General features: G+C 47.4%; 1 protein-coding gene across 3 annotated transcripts in view; it reads left to right on the top strand.

The window, feature by feature from the left end:
- Positions 1–27,914, top strand: part of TET3 (tet methylcytosine dioxygenase 3) — a 90,089-nt gene that overhangs the window by 16,171 nt on the left and 46,004 nt on the right. The window lies entirely within an intron of this gene.

Raw genomic sequence — 27,914 nt, 5'->3', positions numbered from 1 at the left:
CCTCCACTTCCTCCCCTGGCCTCCCACTGCAGATGGGGAAGTGTAGTCACCGAGTGCGCTGCTGAGGTCTGCGGGCATGGAGATCATGGAGTGCACCTGTTCTGTCCCCCCCCACCCAAAGCAGGACGAGGCGATGAGGACAGATGGGCTCAGGGAGGGTACAGCTCCCTCCCTCCTCTGTGTCTCCGGAGGCTCCTGGGCCAGAGCTTCCCTCTCTGCTGGGAGGAAGGACTGCTGGCAGGTTTGTTTACTCCCGAAAACACCCCCTCCCGTGCGGTGGTTTCTCTTCAGCTCTTTCCAAGTGTGTTCTCCATTATGCCCTGCCTGCAAATATTCTCCTGGCCCCGCAGTCCTGTTGGAAGCTTCCAGCCTAGTACCTTGACGCTTGATCTTGTAGGCATGTGTCAGGGCTACTTGAAAACCAGAGGAAGCCCTTCATCTTCCTCCTTCCTGCTCAGAGTGGAGCCTGAGCTGGCTGTGTTTTTAAAGCTCTGAGGTTGTGTCTGTGCTTGCTTTTATCAAGTTCTCTGTTGAAGAATCACTGCGTCCTTCTGGCACGCCTTGGGTACTGCCAGCAAGCACTGGGAACTGAGTTGCCTGTTCCTGGTGCCGCACCAAGTTTCCTTGGGTGACCAGTTTGGTGCAATGTCCCACATGGCCTGGATGGGGCAGTTTGGCCAGGTGCTCTTCCATCAGCAGGTCATGGTGTAGGAAGACATCGGGTGCATGAGCTCATTCTGAGATCAGGCCAAGACTCTGGCACACAACAAGGGGGTCTCATCATCTGTTCCCATGGGATGGGTGCAGGCTGGGGGAGTTCCGGGGTGAATGGTACTAGTGGCCTGTGGGAATATGCCCACTGACTGTGTGCCAAGTCCTGCCAGGGTTTCAAGAGCATCCATGATGTAGGGTGTGTGGAATTGAGCTTGATAAACACAGGTTATCACTTTGCTGTTTAGTGTGTTATGTGTCTACTACCCACAGTATGTGAAAGACCAAGCCAGAGCACACACTGTTGCTATTGCCTCCTACTTGGCAGCCTGGACAGGAGTGAGTGCCCAGTGCTGAGAGCATCATGCCACCCGACTTTCAGGCTCCCACGCTGCTCCCACGCGCCGCCCCATGGGAATCCTCAATTGGCTGAAGATGGCTGGAAACTATTTTGGGACTCTGCCCAGGATCTTTACCTTCCGTCTCTGCTTTTGACCACTGCAGAAATGCCCCTTTGTTGAGGATCTGTGGTCCTCAATTTTCCGTACACTGTGGGTGACTCCTGCGAGTTTCTTGCCTGCTTTGCTTGCTCTTCCCATTCTCCAGCCCTTTGTGAGGGTCCAGCAGGAACTCTTTTATCTCAGAGGTGCACTTACAAGCAGTCATGAACTTGGGGGGATAGGGCAGCAGGTGAGCATGTCAGGCTAGAGTGAGAAGTGAGCCAACCAGGAGGATTTCGAGTTGAGTTTGAGGACAGGGAGAGGGCTTCCCCAGTCACAGCAAGAATGGCAGTTAGAGTCTCAGGGCTCATTTCCACCTCCTTGGTGACTCCCAACTCATTTTTGAATGTCCTGGGAGAGAGAAAGGACTTTGCAAGGTAGACAGGTGAGCGGGCCCAGGGGAGCCTTCCGGCACACTGCAGCGCCCACAGGGATCGCAGCAGGGCTCCCGCAGCCCTCTTGCCGGCTGGCTGCGGAGGGGCCTGGCCCTGGGCCCCCTCCAGCTGCAGATGGACGTTTCTGCTAGAAATGGTCTTTGTGGTCTTGCCAGCTCCCCTCCCAAAGCCCCGAGGCTGTAGCAAATGGTTTGGCTGGCTGAGAGTGGGTGCAGAGAGTGTGGGAGGGGCTTGGTTTGGCTCAGTTTTTGGGTCTCCCAGTCCTCTGCAGCTCTCTTTCCCACCATGACCTCTAGGCCTTGTTTCCTCTCACACTTGAGAGTCTGGCAGCCAGCCGAGGACTCCCCCTTTGTTCCCAGCATGTCTGCAGTGTCTGAGGAGGAGATGGCTTCCTTGTGGGTTAGTTTAGGAAGCCTTCATGCAGATAGAGGACAGGGATGGCTCAGGCAATTAGACTCTATGGATTGTCATGCTGTCCGGGACTGTGACCCCATCCCCTTCCCGTTCCCTTTTCTCCTTCCTTTGTCTTTGAACATTTACTGAGCATTTACCATGTTCCAGACACAGTAGTGGGTCCTGGAAAATAAGAGAAATCATTATTTTATCTTCACAATACCACTAGAGGCAAGAGACAGTGACTAAATTACCTAAAATCATAGGTCTGTGTGGGTGAACCAGTATTGGCAGTTTTTGTTTTTATATAGTGAAAGCTTTTGATCTTTGTGTCTGGGACTCTGAACTTGTATGAGGCAGACCAAACCCTCGCCCCCAGCTGAGCCTCGCTCTTTACCTTTGCTTTCAGCACTGGCTCAATGGACCTCACGGGACTTTGAAGGAAGAATCAGCATGCCAGGCATGTGTTCAGTAAGTTAGCGTTTCTGGGATCTGGCAATTACAGATTAGGGTAGCGGGGTCAGGAGTGGAACAGCTGGGAAGAGAGCTTAGTTTTGAAAGAAAAATGTTAGCTTTAGATGTGTTGGGTTTGAGATTCAGGTAAGGCTGGATAGAAATACTGTGCTGGACATTTTACCTGGAACCCAAAATTGCCTTCTACGCATTGCACGTGTATGGGCCCTGCAGCTTTGACTGCTTTGGGGGGCTCCCGCGGAGACCCCTGGCTGACACAAGAAGGGTGAGAAAGTGCGGTTGTCCCACTCCTTTTCCTCCCAACCCCCAACTTTCCTTCTCGGGTTCTGTCACTGGCCGGGTTCTGTCACTGGCCATATGGAGATAGATCACTTAATGTCCCTGGTCTTCAGTTTCCTCTGTAAAATAGAGGGGTTACTTTCCAAAGTTAATTTTTCACAAACTAAATGTGGCAAAGGGCCAGGTTTTGTTTTTTTTTTAAATACTTAATTTCCAAAATGTTGCAGACCGGTACACAGTCCTACTTTGTACAAGTAGTTCGCAGCTTACACTACGCATGGCTTGAACGTTAGCACTGTCCAGAATGGTCTGTGAGCCATCGAAGGAGGCGAGTCTGGTGAGCTTGCCCTTGCATGTCGATGCAGGTTCAAATCGCGGTGCTGGCTCCTAGAGGCCTGCTGCCCGTTCCGGCGCTTATGCCGTGGGGGACTGGGGATGAACAATTTACGGGCCATGCCCCGGACGGCACTGCTTTTGAACAGCACTCCTTCTAGGAGAGCAGAGGGTCTCTGTTTTGACTGATACTCCACCCCTTTTTGGGCGTGATTTGCTCTCTCTTCTGTACTGTCCCTCCTGGGGACAGGGCACCAGTTGGAAGAGTAAAGATCTTGCTATCCCAGAGTTTCTCTCAGAGTCCCTCACAAGATTGCTTGCGTCTCAGCCTCTCTAGGTAAGGATGCCTTCTGTTTGCCCAGTCATCTCTGTGAGTTTCAGATTATTCTGATGGAGAAGTGTCAGAACCTGCAGAGCCCCTTCGGGGGCAGGACTCTGTGTGTGAGTGTGAGTAAACGGCGCGACATAGAGGGAAGGGACAGTGAAGGGCGAGGCCAGGTCTCTGGTCGATGCTGGAGTAGACCTGGGCCCTGCAAGACAGTGAAGCTCTGTTGTCTCAGGTAGGGCCCCTTGAATTCTGAGCTTTTCCCATTCATTCAGTGGCTGTCAGTCATATAGAAGTAGAGCCCGTTTCCTCTGATCACAAATTCTGCCCTGGTGTCTGTAAGGACAGACATCCCAATATTTTTGATGGCGTGAGTTTGGGCATCTTCTTCCTATTTCATCCCAATTCCCTCCACAAAGCTTTCTTTCCTGCTGAGGATCTGCTAAAGATTAGACAAAAAGATAAAAATACTAATTTCCTTCTACCCTGGCTGCCCAGTGTAGAGGAGAATGGGGAGGGGGCTGGGGCCAGGTAACACAGTCTTGCCACAAACATATTCCTGAAGAGGCAAACTCCCAAGGACAGTGAGATTAGAGTCCGGGCAAATCCTGGTTACCTCTGTGGCCTGGAGCTCTGTGCCCTTGGTGCTTAAGTAATTGGATTTCTCAACCCCGCCTCCAAGCATTTTTCAGTGTAATCCTAACCTCCTGGGCTTTGCGAAGGAAACAAAGACATTGAAAGGGTTTGCAACTTGTCCCTGACAGGGAGCTCCTCCACTCCCTGCCCTGGTGACTGGGTTTTCCTGCTTTGCTTTCTCTGAAGCATCGACACTCCCCTCCCCAGGAGCCTGCTCTCAGCCTGTGGGCCTTGGGTCCCAGCCCTGCTAAGCAGATGGTGTTTACAGAAGGAGCCAATTCCTGCCAGCCCACCTTCCTGTACCTTAGGAAGGTCCATCTCTGATTCCTGCTGGCCACTCTGCAGAAGGGAGAAGAACCGGGGGGCCAGCAACTTCTGGCCGAGGCAAACACCCTGGAGGGTTCAGGCTGAGAGCCCAGGCAGGATCCCCAGACAGACTCTGTGCTGCACCTTCTCCCTTGAGTGGGCCCCCTGAGCCAAGACACTTCTCTGCTGGCTTAAATGTTCAGGATGGGTTCAGAGGCCACCCCCGGACTACCCCAGGCTCTGCTGGACGGGGAGAGGGGAGGCTGTGCCTTCCGAGTTGGGATCATTGTTGTCCTGCACCCTGTGCTCTGGGGGGACACAGAGATGGATTTTCAGTGGAACGCTGGAGGCTGTGCCTGAGAAATGCCCCCTCCTTCCCCTCTTTCCTGGCGCCATGACCCCTCTCTCTCCTCTCTCTGTGCGCTCCATCCTAGGACACTCTTCATGGCCTTAGCCCATCCTCACTCTTGTCCCTCTTGCTTTGAGCCCAGCTCTAAGTTCTGAACTGAGCAGAGAGGGTCTCTGAGGGCACTGCTTTGTGGAGCGTGGTCCAAGGGCCCCTGTGTCAGAATTGCCTCGGAGCCTGTGAAATGCTGCAGGGCGGCTGGGCCATCTGCTGGGGTCAGACGCATGGGTTCCCATCACACAGCCGGGCAGAGTGGATGCGGGGCGAGGGTGGCGTGGGGTCCCCAGGGATTAGTGATGGAAGCTCTGGGCAGGTGGGCCATGTGGCATCCCCCTCCTCACCGGCCCTGCCACTTGTCCCTGAGCCAGGTCCTATCTGATGATTGAGCTATATGCTGACCTCTGCCCTGTGGCCTTTCTTCCCACTATTATTTCTCCTCGGTTTCCTGTTTTCTAGCTGTGGGTTCCCAGTGCTGTCATTTGGACCCTGGGTAGTATTTAGGGCTTAGCTCTGGGGCCGTGTGGTTGGAGTGGTGTATGTCTTGGGGTTGTCCTGGCAAGTTGTCCAGAGCAGCCTGAACACCCGCTGATGGGGGCCGGGGCCCAGGGTTCTGTGCCCACCCCCTGGGGAGCCCCTCCCCTCACCGAAGGCCGCCTCCTCCCTGCGATGGGCATCGTCCGCATTGGGTCCCTGCCTGAGGTCTGGGGGAAGAGAGACGTGGAGGAGGACCTGGGTGGGTGCCAGGGCACTTCTGCCCTGAACACTAGCTCCCGCCCCCGCAGCCTCCACCAGGATGGGCAGGAGCTGCGCACACGCCTCAGCTTGCCTAGAATTTACAGTGGCCAGTCCCTCTGGTTCAACTAGTTTAGTAGTTTTCAGTCCCATTGCATATTAGAATCATCTGGGAGTTTTTAAAAAAGAAAATATCAATGCCTGGGCCCACGCCCCAGAGAGTCTGATGTCATTGGTCTGGAGTGGAGCCCGGGCCCCAGCATTTCTCACAGCTCCCCAGGTGATTTGGATGTGCCTCCAGGGTTGGGAAGTCACTGCCTTTGTCCAGCTAGGCTTTCCCTGTGTCTCCCATGCCCCTGGGTTGCCCCAGAATTCTTTTCCTCATCCATTGATAATTTCAGTGATAATTAATACAGAGCCTGGAAAAATCAAGGCGGTGAGATATGTCCAACAAAATACTGGGTTGAATGTTCTGTTCCATGAGACGGATCCATGAGTTCAGATTTATTAAAACCAGAGTTTGAGGGGAAACTCTGTAGCAGATGACAGAAACCCAGTATTCTCCTCTCAGTTTTTAATTATTCAAAAACTTTTCATTGAACTACAGCATACACACAAAAAAGCACCCACTGTGTACAGCGTGGTGAGTTTCCCCAAAGTAAACCCACCTGTGTAACCAGCAGCTGGATCAAGAAATGAGAACCGTCACCCCATTGCCATTGTCCAGAGTTTCTGTGGCCTGTGGGCAAAGTCAGGTCAGGCTGTGTGTAATACAGCAATGTGTGCTGGCTTTGAGCCCAGAGGACTTCAGCCTGTCCTCCGCCAGGAACATCGTTCCCCACGTGTGTGGGCATTCCTGAAGCTGAGTGGGTTTTGCAGCCGTAGGGTGCAGGGCAGAGGAATCCCGCAAGCCTTCCCCGGTGTCACCCAATTCCCTGTTACCTTTAGTTCCTCTTCCACCTTTGCCTTTAGGCTTGCCAGTCACCTTGGCTAAATCCAAACATCTGTTTCATGTTTTTGGCTTTTTATTCTCTCTCTTGATTATGCAGATAGTACAAGTTCTTTGGAAAAATTGGGAAGTAGAAAAAAAAATCTAAAAAGAGAAAAGAAAAATTAGGAAGTAGAAATAGAAGGGGAGGAATTCGCCCACAGTTTCGCAACCCTGTTAACCGCTGTTAACGGGAGCCCCCTCCAGACTTGATTGGCTGCGTGCATACACTTGTTTTGTGCTGTTTATAAAAATGGAGTCACGCCGCACCAGAGCCCACTTTTCCTGACGTGATGACTGGCTGGAATGCTCCGTGTGCAGCGCCTACTCTGTGTGGGGCACGGGGGTGGCAGAGTTTCCCTTGTTCGCTCCCCGAATTCTCATGACAGCATGATTTGAAGATGAAATTATATATTTTTCTTTGCCTATTATTAAGATGAATTATTAAGAAATAGTAAGAACATTTCTTAATATTGTACTATCTTTGCATTCTTTGACTATACCGTACTTGATAATGGGGTATTTTTTTAAACATGCTGTTTAATTTGAATTATTAATGTGGGAGTTTTGCATCTGTATTTGTTAATGAAATTGACCTATAATTTTCCTTCTGTGTTTTCATTGTCAGATGTTGGTAGTAGAGTAATAGTGAGTTCACATACTGGATAGTGAAGCTTTGATTCCTTCTTTATACTGTGGAACAATTTAAATAACACAGTTTAAATAATTTTATTCCGTAAGGATTTGGAAAAAATCTGCTTGTGAAACTGAGCCTGGTAGCTTTTCTGAGGGAGGGGTTTTTGTAGCTTTCTGATTTGTTTTTTCCTGTGGCAGTTGGTATAAAATGTTTACTTGGTGTTTCATGTGAAGGTGAACTACTTTCAAATGTATTAGCATAATGTGTATATAGTTACTGCTTTTCAGTTCCCTTAGTATCTGATTTTTTCACTTTCTTAATTTCTAATGTTGTGTATTATTTTTTTCTCTTTTCCTTAATTAGCTTCGCTAGAGTTTTCTGTTACCTGAAAGCGCATAGATTTGTCAGCTGTGTTTTCTGTTTTTTAAAGCTTTAATTTCTGCTTTAGTGTTTATTGTCTTTTCCTTAGGTCCTTTTGGTATGCGCTTTTTCTAGAATCTCAGGTGGATCCTTAGAACACGGTTTTTTGTCCTTTTTCCTTCTTTGATCATAGACACGTTTAAAGCTATGACTTTTTCTCTAAGTTTTACCGCGGCCTCATTGTCCAGGGTTGACGATGTTATGTCTGCTAGAGCTTGCGGGGAGGTGCTGAGGGCCTCCCTACCGTGCAAATGAATGCCAGGTTCTGACTCAGCCTGATCCCCCATCCCCCCAGCTGGAGCCCCATGGAGAGACCCTGCACTTTGGACAACACAAAACCAGAGAGTATAGTTCTTGGTTGCTTTTGGGGGCTTTGTCTCCACACTCCTGGGTAGGCACGTAGTGATAGCTGACCTGCTTAGCACCCAGGGCCTACGGAAACCTTTTTTAACCTAAATAAAGCAAAATCTTTTGAATATATTGCCTAGGCCCAGAGCATCTCCCAAGCCCAAGTAGAAGTTTTAATAGTATTTAGAAAAGCCTCACACATTAGCAGCAGAGGAAATGAAGCTAGAAGCTAAAGAGAGTGAGAGAGGGGGAAAAAACATTTGACTTAGATGGCTCAGCTGAGCTGGCATAGGCCCCAGGTTTGGGTCTTCTTCCCTGTATCTTTCATGTCCTCTAGAAGATACGACCCAGTTGGTGTCCCAGAAGGCGGGAACAGTGTCCTAGGCTGGAGCAGACGGTAGGAGAAGAGACGGATCATAGTGCCCGGAAGACAGGGTGGGCATCTCTTGGGCACAGCCTCCAGCGCAGGGGGTAGGGCAACAGTGACCCCAGCTGGGAAGGCTCGGCCTCCCTTGCGTGGTCGGGGGCGCGTCCTCCGAACCCATCCTGAGCTTGTTTGAGTCAGCAAGAAGTGGCTTGGCCCCGGTGTCCCGCTCAAGGGAGAAGGTGCAGCACCTTGCGGGACAAGTGTTTTTTTTTTTTTAAACTCTTCATCTTGGCTCCATAAAGAGCAGTGAAGGCCGGTGGGGGTGAGGTGGGGTATGGGGGGTGGGTAGAGACAGAGAAGGGGTGGGTTTTGAGGTCAACTAAAAAGCAGTAACACTCATCTTTTTTCTTCTCCCCCAAAATGGAAGAGAAACTTTTGGACATTAAGTAAAAGTAGTACATACCCATTTAAAGAAATAAAATAATATAAAAATATATCATTGGAAACTGAAAATCCTTATTTCTTTTCCATCCCAGCGTAATCTCTATGAACAATTTATACATATATTTCCAGACTTTAAAATGAGTACTGAACTTCCTCTGTTTCCCGCAGAAATGTGTTTGTACCATACTTTTTTATTTTAGAATTCTTATATTTACTCATTGATATGTTGGGGACATCTTCCCACGTCAGTATATCTATCTTAGCCTTTTAAATGGCCATGGAGTCTGTCATTTTATAAGTTTGTTGTAATTTGTTTCTTATTGAAGGACATTTTAATTTCAATATTTTCCAACTATAAATGATGTAATTTACATATTTATAAATGTATTTTTTGTTATTTGTCTAACAACAAAAGTATTTGTATAGGACAGAATCATACAAATGGAGTTTTAATTGACACTACCAAATTACCCTCCCGAAAGGTAACTTGGTAATATCTATCAAATTTACTGTCCCACCTACACTGAATGAGGAATTGCCAGTTTCTTAAAATTATATTTTGACTACGTTACTACGATTGTCCAGGTTTTTTCCCCTGTTGCCCCCTCCCCCCAGCACCGCCCACTCGCTCAGACAGTCCCCACTCCGTTGTTCGTGTCCATGGGCATGTGGCTCAGTTCTTCGGCTGCTCCGCTTCCTCTACTGTCCTTCACCTCCCCCTGGCTGTTCCCCTCACCTCTTCACTCATTCCCCCAAACGCCCCCTCTTATCTGGAACTACCAGTTGTTAATTTTTGCCAATTTGGTAGGTAAAAAAGATATCTCTTATTTTACTTTATTTTATTAATGAACTTGAGAATGTTCTAAGTGTTAACCATTTTGCATTTATTCTGTGTATCACATATTATATCCATTACCCACTTTTAATTAGACTGTCTTTATTGAGCCATAAAGTTCTCATATATTATCAGTATTAACCTCTGTTATATTTTGAAAAAATTGTGGCCTCTGATTTCATCGTGTCTGTCATTTGGACATTTCATTTTTATACAGTTGGAATTCATCAGTATTTTGGCACCCAACTTTTTCCTTTATAGTTTTATTTTAGATACTTAGATCTCTAAGCTGAGACTTATTTTGTATATGGTGTAAGATAGGGATTGAATTTTTCCCAGATAGAAGAGCTATTATGTCCAGTCTTTTATCAAATATTTATTGTTTCCCAAAAGGTTTATAATTCTACCTTACACATTTTATAAATACCCATGTATTCCTGGGTTTTTTTAGGGCCTTTCTTTAGTTCTGTTGAATTATTTGTCTGATGCTGTGTCAGTATTTCATTGTTTTAATTACTGCAGTTTTTATATAACAGTTTGGGGTTTTTTTTTTTAAAATCCTCAAAAACTCATTTTTTCCACAACATTTGTTTGGCTTTTCTTTTGCATTTCCTTTTCCAAATAAGCTTATAAACAACTTGTCAAGTTTTATGAAAAATGTTTGGATTTTTCAGTTGAAATCACATGAAATTTTATAGATTATTTGGAGGAGAATGGACAGCTTTATAATAAATCTTGCCATCCAGGAAATCGGAAGTATATCTTTCTGTGTGTTTTAGTCTTTTCTGTGTGTCCATCAGAGTCCTAGAGTTTTCCTCACGTGGCTCTTACACATTGCTCATTACGTTTGACCCGAGGATGTTGTAGATTTTGTTGTTGCTGCAGTGACTGGGATCTTTGCTGTTAAACTTTTTACCCCGTTGCTGCAGGTATATAAGAAATGCTCTGGTTTTTGTCAGCTGCTCTGTGATGCCATCTCTGGGCCCAAGCAGCCCCTTGTTCCCTCAGTCCCCATCTATGTTGTCTGTACCTCCATAGCAATACTTTAGGGCTTGGTATGAGTTCCTAGTTGGTGAGGTGCTCATCTTACTCAAGCTGATTCCCCAGTACCTGGCACAAAGCCTAGCAAGCAGTAAATCCTTTTAATAAATGCTGTGGAATCAGATTGATGAGAGAGACAATGAGCTTCACCTCCCCAGTGTGACATCCTGGGCCGGTACGAGGATAGAATCTAAAGCAGCCCTGGCTCCAAGCCTGGGGGCTGAGAACCGGACAACAGAGATGGGGCACCTGCCCTACTCCCACAGTAAAGGGAAGGTCCTGGGCCATTTTCCCGCAGGCGGACATCAGGGAGGGGCCCTCGGATCTGATACCTTGTAATTACCCCGGACTGACAGCCCACTAGTCATTAACCCACATTAGTACTAACTAGTAGGGAGCGCTGCCTTCTTGGTTCCCAGACACCTGAAGGCAGCACAGACTTACCTGCAGCTGCTCTCTGGGGACGAGGAGTCATCAAGCCTGAAGCAGAGCTTGTAAAGACCCCTGGTGACATTGGCTCCACGTCCGTGTGCCTGGTTTCCTTAAAGGTAGTAGCTTTCTCCTTCTCCCTGCTGTTTTCTGGAGTCTGTGGCCTACCTGCCCCCCAAGTGATTTCTAGGTGAAGTTCATTCCTATCAGTGTATCAGTCCTCCTCATTGTGTTTGCACTTTAAGCTTGTACTTGTAACTGGGGAATGAAAGACCCTATTTCTTGAAGGAGCTGTCCAGTGCAAGCCTCTGTGCCTTGCGCCCTGCTATCCTGCAGGTCCCTGTCCCTGCGGCCACAAGAGCTAGGGTGGAGATGGAGCTCTCTTGCCTGCCTGGAAAGGCGGGTCTGCCAGGGCCTGTGAAAACGGGGCCCCTCTGGGGCACAGGGGCTTCAGACCTGGAGACGTGAGGACCCTGCTGCGCTTAAGCAGAGGGCAGGAGTCCTGCCCGGGAGAGGGGATCAACTCGGCACACAAAAGGAACCCCAGTTAGAGGGGAGCCGTGAGCTGCTTCCCAGTCAGTCTGTAATGGTCCTCATGCATCTGGTTCAGCATGTCACCAGGTTGTGTTTGACTGTGGCCGTGAACGGTTCCAGTTAGCCTGCGGTCTGTGCTTCCCCTTCCCTTCGACGCTTAGGGCAGCAGAGGAGATAGAAACATTTTCTCTGGCTCCTCTTCTAGTTTACTTAAACCCACCAGGGAAATAGTGGAGCCAGGGGTACACCCGGGACGTTGGGCCCCCACCCCATCCGTGTCTTACTCCCTCTCCTAGTGCCTATGTGGGGTCGGGGAGGAGGGCTGGGGACAGCCGCCATGGGCCCTGCCGGTGAAGTGCCAAGTCCTCGGGCCCCTCATGGCAGCCACGGCTGGATCTCTGCCAGCTCTGGAGGAGCCGCCTTCTCAGGGCACCCAGCAGAAACTCTGACAGATGGGCCTCTGCGAGCCCATGGAGTTGTTCCAAATGACTCCTCCCGGAGCAGAGCGAGCTCTGGCGGTGAAGCTGCGATGCTGGACTGCTCAGGGCTTCAGCCCACCTGTTGCGGGAGGCCTTCCCCACCCCCGCCCCCTGCCCACTTGTTGCCCTCTTTCAGAGAGCAGACGAGCTGACCACCAGCTGGCCGAGCCCAGGAGCGCAGGGCCGCGTGGGTGGGTGGAAGGACTGCTGCCCGCTGCTCCTCCAGAGGACCCTCATGTCACCCAGTGTCTGAACCAGTTGGTTTTCCCCTTTCCTGCGTTCACCCTCAGCCCCATAGGGTTGTGGGAGGAGGGCAGGGACGACCACAGACACACGGGGTTGATCTCTAGGGGTGGGACCTGGGAACCTGCGTCTGTAGCCAGCTCCCTACAGGTGATTCCTCTGGCAGCTGGAGTTTGAGAACTGCCAGTCTGTGGAATAATGTGAAAGGGCTCTGTTTACTTGGGTTCCCAATATTTGATGAGGACTGAAAAGACATGCCTTTAAGGGCTGCCATGATTTGTGAAAAGGCCAGGCCTTACGCAAACATTTGTGAAAAACCAAGAGAGACTTAAGTGTAAAAGCTGTTAAATTTCAGATAAGCTCAAACTCTAGGAAATAGTTAAATTTCTTTGTTAATTTTGTATTATAAAGAATGCAGATTCATTGCAGGAAATCAGGAAGTTCATGTAAGCAAATAGAGAAAATAAAGCACCCATAATTTTACCACTGAGAGAACTCCTGTTAATATTTTGGTAGAATAATCATATGTATTCTAAAATTTTAAATGTCTATTCATTTTTCTACTGATTATCAAAACAATACGTGTTTATTATAAAAATGATTTATTTTTAATTGGTATGAAATTGATGTAAAATGTTTCGATTTGCAAACCTTTCATTGCTGTGTTTAGTTGTGATCTGCATCTCTTTGTGAGTATATTTTTATTGGCTTTACCTATTTTACTTTTGTGAGGTTTTTCTTATGAATTCATAAGAGAGCCTCATATGTTAGTGATATTAACTCTTTATCGTACCTTGGCAAACACTGCAAATGTCTTTTAATTTTTTAATGTTTGTTTTGAGTTTTCTTTGGCAAACATTTTTTTTACATGTTTATACGATCTAGGTTTTTAAAAAAATTTTTTGTCTATTTATTTATTTTAATCCTCACCTAAGGACACGCTTAGATAGGAAGGGAGGGAGAAAAACATCAATTGGTTGCCTCTCACATGCACCCCGACAGAGGACTGAACCTGCAGCCCAGGCGTGCGCCTGACCAGAAGTCCATCCCGAGTCCTTTTGGTTTGTGGGATGATGCTCCAACCAACTGAGCCGCTCTGGTCAGGACTCAAATCTATTTCTAATAGTTTATCGAGTTGATTGTGTTTGCCCGTTGGCCAAACAAAACAGGCACTGCTTTTGTAAATTTAAGAGGAATTGAAGAGATTGGACAGTTATAGGCCAGACCATTGTGTTTCACATTTTAATGTTCATTTAGAACACCTAGAAATCTCTTGCAATTCAGCAGGTCTGGGTGGGGGCTGAGATTCTGCATTTCTAACGACCTCTTAGGTAATGCTGATGCGGCTGGTCATTCGGACCACACTTTAGTAAGGTGGCCAGAGTTTCTACACATGAATGATCACAGAGGTACTTGAGCATTTGGAACACAGTTTTCTGGGTCATCCCCTGGAGATGTCTGGCAGTGCGGCTGAATCCCAGCTGGGCCACATCTGGCTGGGTGACTTAGAGACAGTGCCTTCAACTCTGACCCTGGGGTTCCTTATCTATAAAATGGAGAGACGGTGCTTACCTCAGAGGGATCTCGGAGAACTAAATGAAAGAATAAAGAAGATCAGCGTTTTTTATGAGCTAGAAAAATAATGTAACATAAAATCACTGGGCCTGGTGCCCTTCGCGGGGTTAGTTCTCTGACAAATTTCTACTTCTCTGGTGATTGATATTTTCAGTATTTCTACTTCATGAGTAAATGTTTCTAGAAAATTGTTCTTTCATCCATATTTTTAAAGTTTTAGTAATGAACTTCATCTTATTTACTGACAATGGTATCTTCCTTTTCACTTTTCTAATACTGCTTATTTATATTTTTAAGATGATCATCCTTGCCAGAAGTTTATTTTATTGGTCTTTTGGAGAGTCACTTCTCAGATTCATTTATAAATGCCAGTACATTTTGTTTTAAATCAAATATTTCTGTCTTTATCTCTACAGATTTCATTTTCTTACCTTTCTTAGTTTTTATTTTCTCGCTTCTTAGATGGACACCTTCATATTTTTCCTTCTTATTTAACAAACGTATTTTAGAAGCATGATTTTTTTCTCTGTTAATACTTATTGTTTTCGTTGATATTAATCTTCAGATCTGTAAGTGTGACTTTTTTCCCACAGAAACAACTCTATTTTTATACTCATATCAGTTTATGTATTAATGATATTTAAAGTATGTACTAACCCTAATAAGTACAGCTAGCATAAACAGATTGAAAATAAATGTAATTGTGATTGTTTTCCCCCTTGACCCTGGAATGGTTTAGGAGACTTACTTAGGATTCCCAGATGTTGTATTTCTTTGGTTAGAGAGGGCTCTCCCGGGTCATTCCGGGCTGTGATCCTGTGCTCCACGTGGGCCTGCGTGCTCTGGCAGAGCTTGTGCATGTGTGTCACCGCAGCTTCGGGCTAGCCTTCTGGGGTGCGCAGGAAGAGCCGCCTGTGTCCCCTGTGGGTGGAGGGAATGGGTCTTGAGAGAAGAGCGGGGTGGTCCCTGTTCTGAGGCTCTCGGCTTCTCCTGACAACAGCCAGCCCGGACACTGTCCAGATGGCCCCATCCTACTTGCCTTTTGCTGGTCTGTTCTTGTCCAGGGCCTGCGGTGGCACCTGGGACTCACTGTCACAGGGTGATTGGAAGAGCTGGAGCTTGGGGGAGAGGGGACTTGAGTCGGAGACCCTGAGTCCCAGAGCCCTCCTGCTGCTGCTGTTCCCGTTCCCGTCCGTGAATGCGGATGACATCACTGTCTCACAGAGACGAGAAGAGTCTTACAGATCATCTAGTAACATAACTCTTAAATTTTTTTTTTTCCATTTTGGCATAATTTCAGAGTTTCAGAAAAGTTGCAGGAATAGGACAAAGAATTCTCTTCACTCAGATTCCCAAATAGTAACATTTTACTACATTTGCTTTATTCTTTTCTGTCTCTCTATAATTTTTATTTGAACCATTTGAAAGTAGGTAGGAATACCTACGTGATACCCTTTACATCTGAATACTTAAGGGTGGATTTTCTTTCTTCCTTTAAAAAAAAATTTTTTTTTAAATTTATTTTTAAGGAGAGGGGAAGGGAAGGAGAAAGGGAGGGAGAGAAACATCGATCGGCTGCCTCTCGCACACACCCCAGCCGGGGGCCCAGCCTGCAGCCCAGGCGTGTGCCCTGACCAGAAGTCACACCGGCAGCCTCTCGCTTTGCAGGATGACGCTCAGCCAGCTGAGCCACACTGGTTGGAGCTGAGTGTGGATTTTCTAAAATCACATAAATAACCCCAGTGCAGAGATGAAAATCTGGACATTAACACGGGTACAGCACCACTGCAGACCTAACCTATGGCCCTTCTGAACCCGAATGTCACTGCTTACAGACCTTACTCAAATTCTGTCCCCTGTCACAGCCTCTTCTGTGTTCACACATATTCAGTGGTCAGGCTTTTTGTCTCCTTTATTCTGGGGCAGAGCTTCAGTTTTTCCTGACATTTTAAAATAATTTTAAAAAGCGCATGAGGGCCTTGGCCAGGTGGCTCCGTTGGCTCAGTCGGTTGGAGTGTTGTCCTGTACACGAGAAAACGTTTGTGGGTTGTGGGTTTGATCCCCAGTTAGGACACATACGCGAAGGAACCTGTCAACGTTTCTCTCTCATATCGATGTTTTTCTCTCTCTCATCAATGTTTTTTTCCCCTCTCTCTCTCTCCCTCCCTTTTCCCTTCCCCCATTCCTTTCTCTGTAAAATCAATAAAAATATCCTCAAGTGGGGATTTTTTTTTTTTTTTTTAAAAAGCAGATGAGGAGTGTGAAGCCCAGCTAAGTAAAAAAAATGACTTGTCCAGGGCTTATGGCAAGGCAGCCTTGGGAGAGCGGGGGCTGTGAACCTGGTCTCCGCCGCGGCCCTCTCCTCCTTACACTCCTCTTCCCCCTTCTCCCTGCTCCTGGGGAACACCTGGCTCCTGGGCCTTTATCATCAGCCTAGTCCTCAGGCCGAGAGGTGGGGCAGACCCAGTTCCCCAGGGAACTGCTCTCCCTTGCCCTTCCCTTTTGCCCCTCTGTGTGCAATGCCAGGCCCCAGCACCCCCCCCTCCACCCCTTCCCTTGCTGGTGAGGTGTTGGCAGGGGATCAAGGCCATAGCTCAGGAGAGAGGGACTTTAAAACTGGTCTAGCCACTGCCTCTCCCTTGAGAACCGGGCTGAGGAGGAAGGATCATTGCCTTGGGTAGGGCAGGGCTGCTGCTCCCTGAGGAGTGGCAGCCGCGGGTTGGCGGTGTGGGTATTTAACCCCCCTTGGCAGTTTTGGGATTAGTGGCTGGGCCCTGTTCATCTCAAGCCAAAGTGGGAGCCTGCGATATGTCCCTAGGCTGGGCCGGAGTAAGCAGGTCACCTGTTCACCTGCCCCTGGTCCTCCTGTACAATAGGTTCTGGGGTGGTCATGCGCATTACAAGGGGGACATTGAAGAGAGAACTGCCTGTCAGGTTATCTTGCAGTATCAGCACACTCTTGTATTGTGGGTATGAGAAACGTTCATTTTTTTTTCCAACAAAATGATTTGCGTATGTCTTTTTAAGGGTATGCCAGTTGCTTAATACATATTCTTGTTTTTGTTGTTTTTATTTTACCGAATCTTTTGTGAACTCCCCTTTTCAACTCTTTTTTTTTTAATAACAAGGACCTTTTGAACCAACCTATAATTCCTGTCTCACTCTACCTGCAACTCTGCTTAGCTGACCAGCAGGTTTTATGCCATTGGTTCTTGGATTTAGGGACCCCCGCCTGTGTGTTTTCAGAGCTCACCCTTTTCTTCCTTGCCCCAGAGCTCCCAGCCGCACCCACGCCCTGCGGTCCTGAGACGGTCTCCTGTTAAAGCTCAGCGGTGGCGGGGGGCGTGGCCTCCCCTCTGGACCACCGCCACCTGCCCTGGGATAAGGTCTCTCTTGCTTTTTTCACTTTCACTGGTCACCCAACGGGACATAGAGGGAGGGATAAATGCTGGTGACGGAGTTGTGGAGAAGAATCTTTCACTGAAGTTCCTGTCACTCCTTTTGTCCTTCTCACTCTACCTCCGGGGGCGGCAGGTGGGGGCAGCATCCTGCTGGCTCGACCCGACCCTCCTTGAACGAGTGTTTAGTTTCTGCTTTTGTCTTAAAGCTTCTTACCAAGATGGAGAGGGAGACTATGGTTTACTCTAAAGATTTTTAAAATTGAGATATAATTCACAGAACATACAATTTACCCATTTAAAATGTACAATTCAGTGGTTTTTAGTGTATTCACAGAATTGTGCAACCATCACCACAGTCATTTTCAGAACATTTCCATTGCTCCAGAAAAGAAACCAACAGCAGCCACCCCTCCTTGTTCCCCCCAGTCCCCTCGCCTCAGCAGCCACTCATCTTTTTGTCCCTATGGATTTGTCTTATATGGCCATTTCATATAAATGGAATCACACAATATGCAGCCTTTAGTGTCTGATTTCTTTCACTTAACATAATGTGTTCAAGGTTCATCTATGTTGTAGCGTGTATCAATACTTCATTCCTTTCTATGGTTGCATAATATTCCTCTCCAAGGACAGAAGACTCGAAATACCTAAGCTGTCACCCAAATGAGATGAAACCCTTGTGCTAATGTGATTAAAGTCCTACCTGTTGTTATCCAGGTTTGTTACCTGCAGTCTTTGGGGCTGGTAGAGCCTATCTATTCAGCCAACCAGAGCACTGACTTTGTGCCAGGTTTTCTATCTCTGTCCTCAGAGGAATCAAATGCCCAAAGAGATGTGGGGAAAGAGGAAAAAAACCATCTCAGTAATCACTATGTGCCATGATAGAAAATAGACTTTCAACCTCAGGGGCTATACATATGCTATATATACTAGAAAAAGCATTGCAGCTATTAAAAATGAAACTCTTGAAGAATAGTTGAGACTATGGAAAATACACTACAGAAAGGAAAGAAGTATAGCATTTTTGAAAATCCCAAATAAGCCCTGGCTGGTGTGGCTCAGTGGATTGAGCGCCAGTCTGCGAATTGAAAGGTTGCTGGTTCGATTCCCAGTCTGGGCACATGCTTGGGTTGCTGTCCAAGTCCACAGTTGGGGCATGTGAGAGGCAGCCGATCCATGTATCTCTTGCATGTTTCTCTCTCTCACTCCTTTCCCCTGTCTCTAAAAGTAAATAAATAAAATCTTAAAAAAAAATTTTTTTTAATCTCAAAACAACTTTGCTTCTGAAAATCTAATTTCAGTAATAAATACAATAATTTATACCGAAAAAACCCCAAATATACTCAGTGACTTCCATTTTGTAAATGAAGTCTATGTTGCATAGGAAAGAAAAGGCACCAAATGTAAACTCTGGTCATCTCAGGGAAGCCAGACTCTTGTTTTTACTTCATTTTCCACTTGGCAGTGACAAAACTTCCTGTTCTCCCATCTCTCTCAGCATCTTCAATTGAAACTATTTTTTACCTTCCTCATTATTTTGTTTTCATGACCTTTCTTTATCATTTTGGGTCATCCATCAGGGCTTTCCCTGGCTGTAATGAGTTCTTGTCTGCCTTTGATATTCTATCAGTAACTACACAAAGGGCAGCTTCACTCAGAGATCAACTCACAGTTAATATGAGTTTCATTGAATTCGTCACATGCTCAAAGCCGCGGAGTACATAACAGATTGATGCTGCCACACACGTTTAGAGATAATGGTACAGTGTCTATCCTAAAGGAACCTGTTTTTGAATGGGACCCAAGACAGATCTAAATATCTGGAAAGTCTCTGTCCATGAGGCAGGGACAGCTTGCTCACTGGTGTAGCCCCAGTGCCTAAAAGTGAACCTCACGTAGTAAATGCTCAGTACCTATTCACTGAAGAAATGAATGAATGCATAATTACATGTACCATACGTGAAAAGTGTGGTTGCCATAATGTGCTGATAACATCAGTAGGTGAAATTTCATGATTCCGTGGGGCTTCTGTAGCTATTTCCATTTTTTAAGAAGTACCTTCCCTCTTACGACATTTACATGCACAATTTTACATAGTTGTAATAATCTTCATGTACAGTGTGATATTCTGCTATTTTTAATTCCCATTTTATCCAACATTTTCCCTCAGTGTTTATAGTTTGAGTTTTGATGACTGTATAATGTTCTACTGAGTTGTATCATCATTTACTAAACTGTTGCCCTCATCGTGAGTTTTCAGCTTTCACTAATGTGTAGAAAAAATTTTTGAAGTGCAAATTTACAAACCTAAGTTTCTAGGAGCCTCACTATGAGATGGAAGGGTCTTTATTGCCCTTGATACATTTGTTTGTCTATTTGCTTACCTATTTATTTGTTTACTTATTTTTACTCTTTGAACCAAAAGAGAAGATTGGAATTGTGAATTAGCAGGCACCCTCACTGGGGTGCTGGGGAACATGGGTTTGAGGCTCAGTGGAATGAATGTGTGTCCAACAGTGTTGTGCTGTGGTGAAAGCAGAGGGGATAGCCTGCCAGTGAGCCAACTACTGTGATTGTCCCCATGAGAAATGAGTGAGGAGAAAATGGAAAGAAGGCAGATCTGAAATCTTCTCAAGAGGAGCAGTTGGCAGGGCTAGGCTCTGCTACCGTACGGAAGCATAAAGAGGAAGACATCAAAGAATATGGCAGAGCATCTCAAGATGCCCAGGAAAGGCGGACAGGTGCTAAGTTAGGTTTTAAGTGTGTTGGGTTTAGTGGCACCCAAGTAGGAAGATGTCTCGTAGCTGGAGAGCCTGAGAAGCAGTCCAGGGGAAGGAAGCTGTGGGGCTCCTGGTGCGGGCTGAGCGGTGGAGTGTTGGGTGGAAGTGAGGTTTCCAGGAGAGCTGGGAGGGCGAGGCGGGAAGGGTGGAGAGCAGCTCTGGTGAGGGGGTGGATGGGGGGACAAGAGAATGGTGGAGGTCCAGGATCCTTTGGGGGGACGTGTGGGGTGGGCAGGAGAGGGGGGGTGTGCCTCAGAGAGGCTGGAGGGAAGATGACTCCCACGGTCTTTCTTATCAACCCTGACCCTCAGGGAGGAGATAATGGATGAGGAGGGGCCAGGAGGTCTGTTCCCCTGTTCTCCAACATTGTAGACAAGACTTTGAGACAAACGTGTACAAGAACCCAAGTTACTGGCATCTTTCCATTTTCTGGGCTAACAGACCAGTAGGGACTGTGGATAATGAGACTCTACACAGAGATGTGTTGTGTGATGTTTTTCCAGGGGTTTAGGATAAATAGAATTATCCACACTCCCTGATTCGCTGCCTTCTGGACAGCACCAGGCTTCCCTCGATGGCAGTTTCCCCCTTTTCCATTTCCCAGCCTACTGAGTGAAATTGGTTTTATGGCTGATGGGTGAAGGCTGTTCTGCCAAATAATTATTTTTTCTTCAGATTTTTGGGTGGATAATTTGGGAAGAAATTAATTTCTTCGCATGAAAGGAATTTAAGTCTTCTTGAGTCCTTGGGAAGGGAATGCATGGCGAAAACTCACTAGCCAGGGGTCCAAGTGAGAGGCCGAAGTCCATAGTTACTGAGTCCCCCACGAATGTGGGGGCTTATTCTCCAAAAGATGAGAACTGTGGCAGCTGGGAGGCCAAGGGTATTCACCGTCAACTCTGATGTTAGACTCAACTTTTTGCCACTTGCTAATCATGAGCCTTGGTTAACCACTCTCTGCCTCATTCATTGACCCACTAAAATAGATACTGGCTTGTTGGAAGAATTGCAAGTTTACATATAAACAAAAAGGCCTACTTAATCCATAGTTCCAGAATTTTATCACCCAGCACTCAAAACTGTTAGCCGTTGTCATCATGGTGGTTCTCTAGCCCCTGCCCTTTGCACACACCCGAATGGCCAGTGGGTTATGTGGGATCTTGGAGCACCTTTAGGGAGGGTGCGTGGGACTATTAGTCAAGATCAGTGGACTTGACGTAGGCAGTGTTTCCTTAATCGTGCCCTTAGCTTTTTAGACTTTGGGGTAGGAGGTGAGTGGTGAGAACTGGGTAGGAGCCCGGGTGGGTGGAGCTGTGGGAAACCCCGCCCTTTCTGGGAACCGACGGGGCTTTTCTGGCCTGAGACGTGCGCTGCGTGGCCTGGGCCCAGTACCAAGCGAGTGCTGCTGGAGTGGGGCGGTGTGTGTTTGCACGTGTGTGTACGAGCGCGCGTGTGTACGCGTGCATGTGTTAGGGAGTCGGGGCTCTCGCTGTCTGGCTAAGGAGCCGTGTCAGCGTCCTGACCTGCTTCTCGTGTGCTGGCGGCTTTGGAGGCAGCTGCTGCTCCTTGCGCCAGGCCTCAGATGTGGTCGGCTCAATTTCCTCCCGCTGGCCTCCGGCCGCCAGCACCAGCGGCTTGAGGCAGGGGCTTCCGTCAGAGCGCTGGCTCCCGCTCCGGGCGCAGCTCTAGAGGCTGGAGGGGGAGCTGGTAGAGCAGCCTGCTGCTCGGTTTCCCCCACCCCCACCCTTCCTGCCACGGCTGCCTTAGGGGAGGACCAAGCTGGGGGTGGGTGGCGGTTCTGCGTGGGTTGGAGGTGGAGGGCTTTACTTTGGAGCCCAGCAAGTTACAGAGAACTTTTAAGGGGGGCAGCGGGGTGGGAGCTTCCGAAGACTCAGTACCGCACCTCGGCCAGACCCTGTCTTCCCTCCCCCTGTGCTGCTCGTCTTGTCGAATTTTTCTTGCTTTCCGCATGTGTGATTGTGTGTGTGTGTGTGTGTGTGTGTGTGTTGTTAACAACTCTCTAGCAACAGAAATAGCAAGAAAGTAAGTTCACCCAAAATGCCTTTCCCGGAGGCTCCCTTCCAGTCTTTGTTCGGAGGCGAGCTTAGTTTGTGAAAGTTTCAGGTGTGTGGTAGGTGCTCTTTACTTAATTGCCCCCTCCCCCCACAAAATGTAATACCTACAATAAATTCTGGAGACTGTGAACAACAAAATGTACTCATTCTCTACCATCAGAGGTGAGTCCTGTCGACATTTCTGAAAATTTCCCCTCAGTGTGTGTGTGTGTGTGTGTGTGCGCATTGTTAATGGAATTGAATTCTTACATTGGGCAACATTTTGAATCCTGTTTCTTTTTCTCCACTTCAGATAGTATAAACACTTCCCTTGTCATAAAAACCCTCAGCATCTATAAGTACAAGTATATTCTTAAGTTTCATTTTTATATTTAAGACAGTTCCCTGTTTTTATGTTCTCATTCTGTATAATTTTAAGGAGTTATACATCTAGTGATGAAATACAATGTATTGTAATTTTTCTTATATATAATTTGAAACATACACTTAGTATTTTATATACAGGCACACCTCATTTTATTGCGCTTTGCTTCACTGAGTTTCACAGATGTTGCGCGTGTGTGTTGTTTGTTTGTTTTTTATACAAATCGAAGGCAAGATTCTCCACCATTAAAAAGATTATGACTCACTTTGTTGCGAGTCTGGAACCAAACCCGCAATATCTCCGACATATGCTTATATGTTAAACAGATGAAGCATAATAATAAACACATGTGAATTCCCTACCCAAGTCAAGAACTAGAAAGTTCCCAACCTAACTGAAGCTACCCGGGTGTTTTCCCCAACCCTGTAGCTCTTGTCACCTCCAGGTATAACCACTACCTTGACTTTTGTCAGTCCCTTCCTCTAAGAAATGAGGAGAATCTCAAGTCAACAAGTTTTAAAAGTTTTAATTACATGTTTATTCCTACATGGTACATTTAGTTTTTTTGTTTGAGATTTTTAGAATTGAATTGGTAGACTACAAACTTCTGGAGCTTGCTACTTATTTTATTTATTTATTTATTTTTTACTGAGTGTAGTTTTCCGAGATTCATTCATGTTCCTGTGGTTCATTCTTTGGCACTGCTGTAAAATATTCCGTTGTCCATTCTGTGGTTGGTGGGCACTTAGAATATTTCTGCAATTTGGTTTTTATGCGTCATGCTGCTGTGAGCATAGTGTACACATCTGATGCATGAGTACGAAGGTTCATTTCTCCACCATTGGAATTGCAGAACCATTGGATACATGGTAGCACTGCAAGACCTTTCTGGATTGCTTGCTCTGTTATACCCTCTGCCAGTGGTGTATCAGAAAACGTTTCTGCTAAATGCCACCAGCGCTTAGTGTTAAATTAGAAAGCCTGTTTATGGTGCTTTTTACCAGACTATGTACCTCGTGGTGTTGTTAAGTATTCTTCATTTATTAACTTGTTTAATCGTCATATCAACCCAGAGAGTTTAGGTACTTTTATTAACCCCCCATTTATAGATGAGGAAATAAGACACAGAGAGGTTAACTATTAACCACACATTTAGATGAAGTAGTACACACAGAGAGGCACAGAGAGGTTAAGTAACTTGCCCAAGGTCACGGAGCTAGTAAGCAGTGGGGGCAAGATTTGAAGTCAGCATTCTTGGTCTTAAATTCTGTATACTGGATATAAAATGAAACTCACAGTGGTTTTATTTTGTATTTCTCTGATTACTAGTGAAGTTCAGTATTTTTTTCATACATTTATTTCCCATTCTCCTTTCATGAACTATCATAACGTTTTAAAACCATTTCCCTATTGTAGGGTGCTCAGGTTAGTTGTAATTCTTTACTATTAATACTTCTGGGAAAATCTTCAGCACATGTAAATTTTATTTCTTCTGCTGTCTTACATATTTTGTTTCCATTTCCTGAAATAAGATTAAGAGTAGTATTTAGTGGTTAAAAATGGCTGTGCCCTTCTGAATTGCTGTGTGATCTTGGGAGAGTTACTCCATCTTTCTGTGTTGTGTCCTCATCCGTGGACGTAAGTCTCTACCTGATAGGAGTGTGTGATGATTGGAGGAGATAGATGAGTATGCAGTGATTAGCATGATATTCAGTACATTACAAGAGTGTCCCATCAGAATTATGTAGAGACTTTTCTTAGTTCCTCCTCTTCTTTTCCTTTCCTCCCTGAAGCCACATTGATTACTCTTGGGTCAGAGGGCATGAACAGTCACAGTCCCTGCGCTTCTGCCAGATGTCATGACCTCAGGGAATTTGGCCTCGGTTCAGCTTTTTCCTAAGCATCACCCCAGCTGTTGAGAGATGTGCTCTCTCCATTTTGTAGTAGGAAAATGTCTTACAGATACGTACGTCGTAACCACAAGAACAAGTGCCTCTTCTCACCTTACGCAAGAATACCCTCTGCCAACACGTGATAATCTCGATAAGTTAGGCATAACCTTCCAGGATTTGCTGTCTGCAGAGAGAGTAGCTGTGGAGAGTACAGTCACAGGACCGGGCTAGACAGTGTATACACACACACACACACACACACACACAGGTAAAAAAACTGGCCAATGTGCACATTTTCTCAAAGGTTTCCCTAAAAGTCTCTTTCTTCACTCAGTTTTTTCATTAATAAGTCCCAAGAAAGGAGATCCTCTTAGGAGATGAATAATGGATCAAATCTAGACAGAATGTGCCATGAATACAACCCATGTGCTGTTAGAGGAGTGGGGCTGCCCACTTGAGGGAGAGGAGGAAGGGGTGGAATTCGCGTGGAGGTGGACACTCAGCTCTGGCACTGGGGGGAAGGGTGGAGCTGGAAAGCCCAATTCCTTGGCCAGCGACTGGAGAAATAGAGCAGCTGAGCTGGTGGTGCTGGTGGCCCGGAAAGCATTGGGTGGGATTTATCGGCCAGGTGGGGCCCCGGGGCGCGGGGAGCAGCCACGCTATCTTCAAGTCCCCTGAGAATCCATTCTCGTAGATTCCACTGGGGAGGATGTGCCCCACATTGGCTGCTTCCTGGCCACTGGGAGGTTGACTGCAGACTTTCCATCCTGGATGAAAATATCTCCTTGGACCTGTTTCTTCTAAAATGGCACCTACCTGCCGAGGGTTAGTGGAGCCGCCTGCGGGCCTCGGTGCTCTTCTCACTTCCCCTTTCCTGAAGGCCCTACGAAGATCTGGTCAGTGAGGACTTTGCTGCCTCAAGATAAACAGTTTTTATCTTTGCACATCCCTTTCATAGAGGATCGTTGAGCTGGTTTTGATGGGTTGACCCTCTGAGAGATGGGAAAGCCTTGGAAACCCTGGTGGTGTTTCTGCATCTCTCATTGTGTAATGGACCAAATGAGGTATCTGGAGGGGCTTTGGGGCCCCTCTGGTGGGGAGGCAGGCCGTGGTTGAATACCTGCGGAAGTCGGGGCGGGGGGCAGCTGTGGGAATTTGGAAGCATAAGAAAGGAGTTGGCTGTAGAGCAGGTAGGACCTTTGAGTCCTGACCAGGCAGGACACAGGGACAGATTCCAACAGAGGTTTCCAGAGTCCTCTGAAGGCGAAACTTGTGACTGGGGGTGGCGATGCTGTACGCACACATCAACTCTTCAAGAAGTAGCATGAGAGCCAGGTCTCTTCTGGGATCTGAAAAGGGCATTTACCCTGCTCGTCTTCCAGTAACAAACCCCTGCTGCCCCAGAGGAGGGGAGCACACCCCCAGCCTGGCCAAGACCAAGCCTGGATGGGCCAGAGGCCTCCGGAGACGTTGTGGGACAGGGAAGAGACCTCGTTCAGGCTGGGCGCGCAGGTTTCAGTGAGGAGGGCAGGGCAGGGTTTTGTACCTGGAAAGGTGGCTGTAAGGAGGGCCAGAGCTGACACCTGTGAGGGGCCTCTCTGTGGGTGGGCGGCGCGCCTGTTTCAGGATCAGTTGTCAGGTTCCTGAGTTCCTTGTGACAAAGGCATTCCTGACGGCACTGGCCGTTTTCAGACTTCTCCTGTGTGTGCACGGTGACGGGTGTCGTCACGGAGGAGACCACTAACTGTCCAGAGCTGCTGCGGGCCACCCGCTCAGAGTCCTGGGGTGAAGAGGCTTAAACCAGCCGGGTCTGGGGAGGAAGCAGCAGCAGTTCTTATGGAACACATGCTGAGCTCTCCCTGCGAGGTCCTGAAGGTGCGGGGGAAGCCTAGTGCCCTGGGAGCCCGCAGTGTAGTCGGTAGTGCGCTCTGAGGGAAAGATCCCCAGCAGAAGGCATGCTGACTGTGGGGTCTGGGCCAGACCCTGGCGGGCAGGACTCGTCATGGGGGACTGTAGCAGGAGGCGTTGATTCCGTTCCTCGTCTCCCCCTCTACATTTAATCATTTGCCTCCAGAACCACGCTTTATCCCTGACTCTCTGCTACTGCCTTAGTTCAGGTGCTCGTTATCACTGATCTGGACAGTGGCATTAGTCTCCCAAAGGGTCTTTAGGCCACCAGAATTCAACTCTGCGGTCCTCGCCCTGCCAGAACGCTTGAGCGCCCCTCCTGAGATGCAGATCTGCTCTATTGTGTTCATGCTGTGAGTCGCACACCTGGCCTCCCCACACTTGATGCTCAAGACACACGTGCTGACAGCTCACCCTTCTGCCAACAGTTTGCACTTCCCCAGCCCACCAGGCCTCCTTACGAGTCCGCGCCTTTGCAGTGCTAGCCCCTCCGTCTGCAGTTCCTCCTCCTTCCCCCTCCTCCAAAACACCTGCCCATCTTTCCAGCCTCGTTCTGAAGGTGAAACCTTTCTTGACACACATGTTCACCTGCCCAGAGAGAAGCGACCCCCTCCTACCCTGTATAGACTGTTTGTACTGCACTGATATGCTTTAGGGGCATTTCTTTGTTTATAGGTCTAGTTCTTGCCTTTTACTTTATAAACTTCTTGATGTTGCTAAAATAAAGAGTCTGGCATATTCTTTGGTAAGAAGCCACCCCCAGAATTTAGGGGCATAAAACAACAGTCATTTAATTATGCTCACAGAGACTACCGATCTGGAAGTCAGGAAGGACACAGCGCGCGTAGCTTGTCTCTGTTCCTTGATGGTTAAGGCATCAGCTGGGAAGGCTCAAAAGCTGGAAGTAACTCATTGACTGGACTGGAATCCTCAAAGCCCTTCTTCACTCACACATTTGGCAGGTGACGCCAGCTGTTGGCTGGGGCCTCAGCTGGGCACCTACACACGGCCTCTCCATGTGACCTGGGTTTCCTCACAGCGTGGTGGCCGGGCTCCAAGAGTAAGTGTCCCAAGAGAACTGTGCAGAAGCTGTACTGCCTTGCGTAATCTAGCTTTTAAATCCACGTGGTGTCACTTCCACCACTATCACAAGCCCATCTGGGTTCAAGGGGAGGGAACGAAGACCCCCACCTAGGATAAAAGGAGTGCATGTGGGTAGAGGGATTGTAGCGACCACCTTTGGAAAATGAAGTCAGTCACACATGCTAAGAACTGGGCGCATGCACATGGTGTTCTTAAAATAGGAAGGTTGAGCAAGGAAGAGTTACGAAGCTGGTAGCTGGGAGTCTTGAGGCAGGATGAGATATGATCAACAACAGAGATGGTAGGGTGGAGAAAAGATTCTGTGTGTGCGCGTGTGCACATGTATGATGGGGAAAGGGACTTAGGGGTGTGTAGAGTTGCTTAAAAAAACCACTGTCAGGTTGGAGAATTTTAAGATGTGCACACACTAAAGCCCAATTTAGGAGAGCAGGAACAGAAAGAGAGGAGATGGGATAGAGCATGCATGTTTGGAGTTGTTTGGATCTGAGGACTGGCTGTGTTGAAAGAGTGTGGATGATGTTTGAGCTGGAGACATGGGTGCGTATAAGAACCCTGGCAAA

Source organism: Pteronotus mesoamericanus, unplaced genomic scaffold (assembly GCF_021234165.1).
Source record: "Pteronotus mesoamericanus isolate MK-2021 breed Mesoamerican mustached bat unplaced genomic scaffold, CSHL_Meso_final scaffold_45, whole genome shotgun sequence".
Lineage (NCBI taxonomy): Eukaryota > Metazoa > Chordata > Mammalia > Chiroptera > Mormoopidae > Pteronotus > Pteronotus mesoamericanus.
The sequence above is the reverse complement of the archived record's forward strand: the minus strand, read 5'-3'. Positions and strand labels throughout refer to the sequence as shown.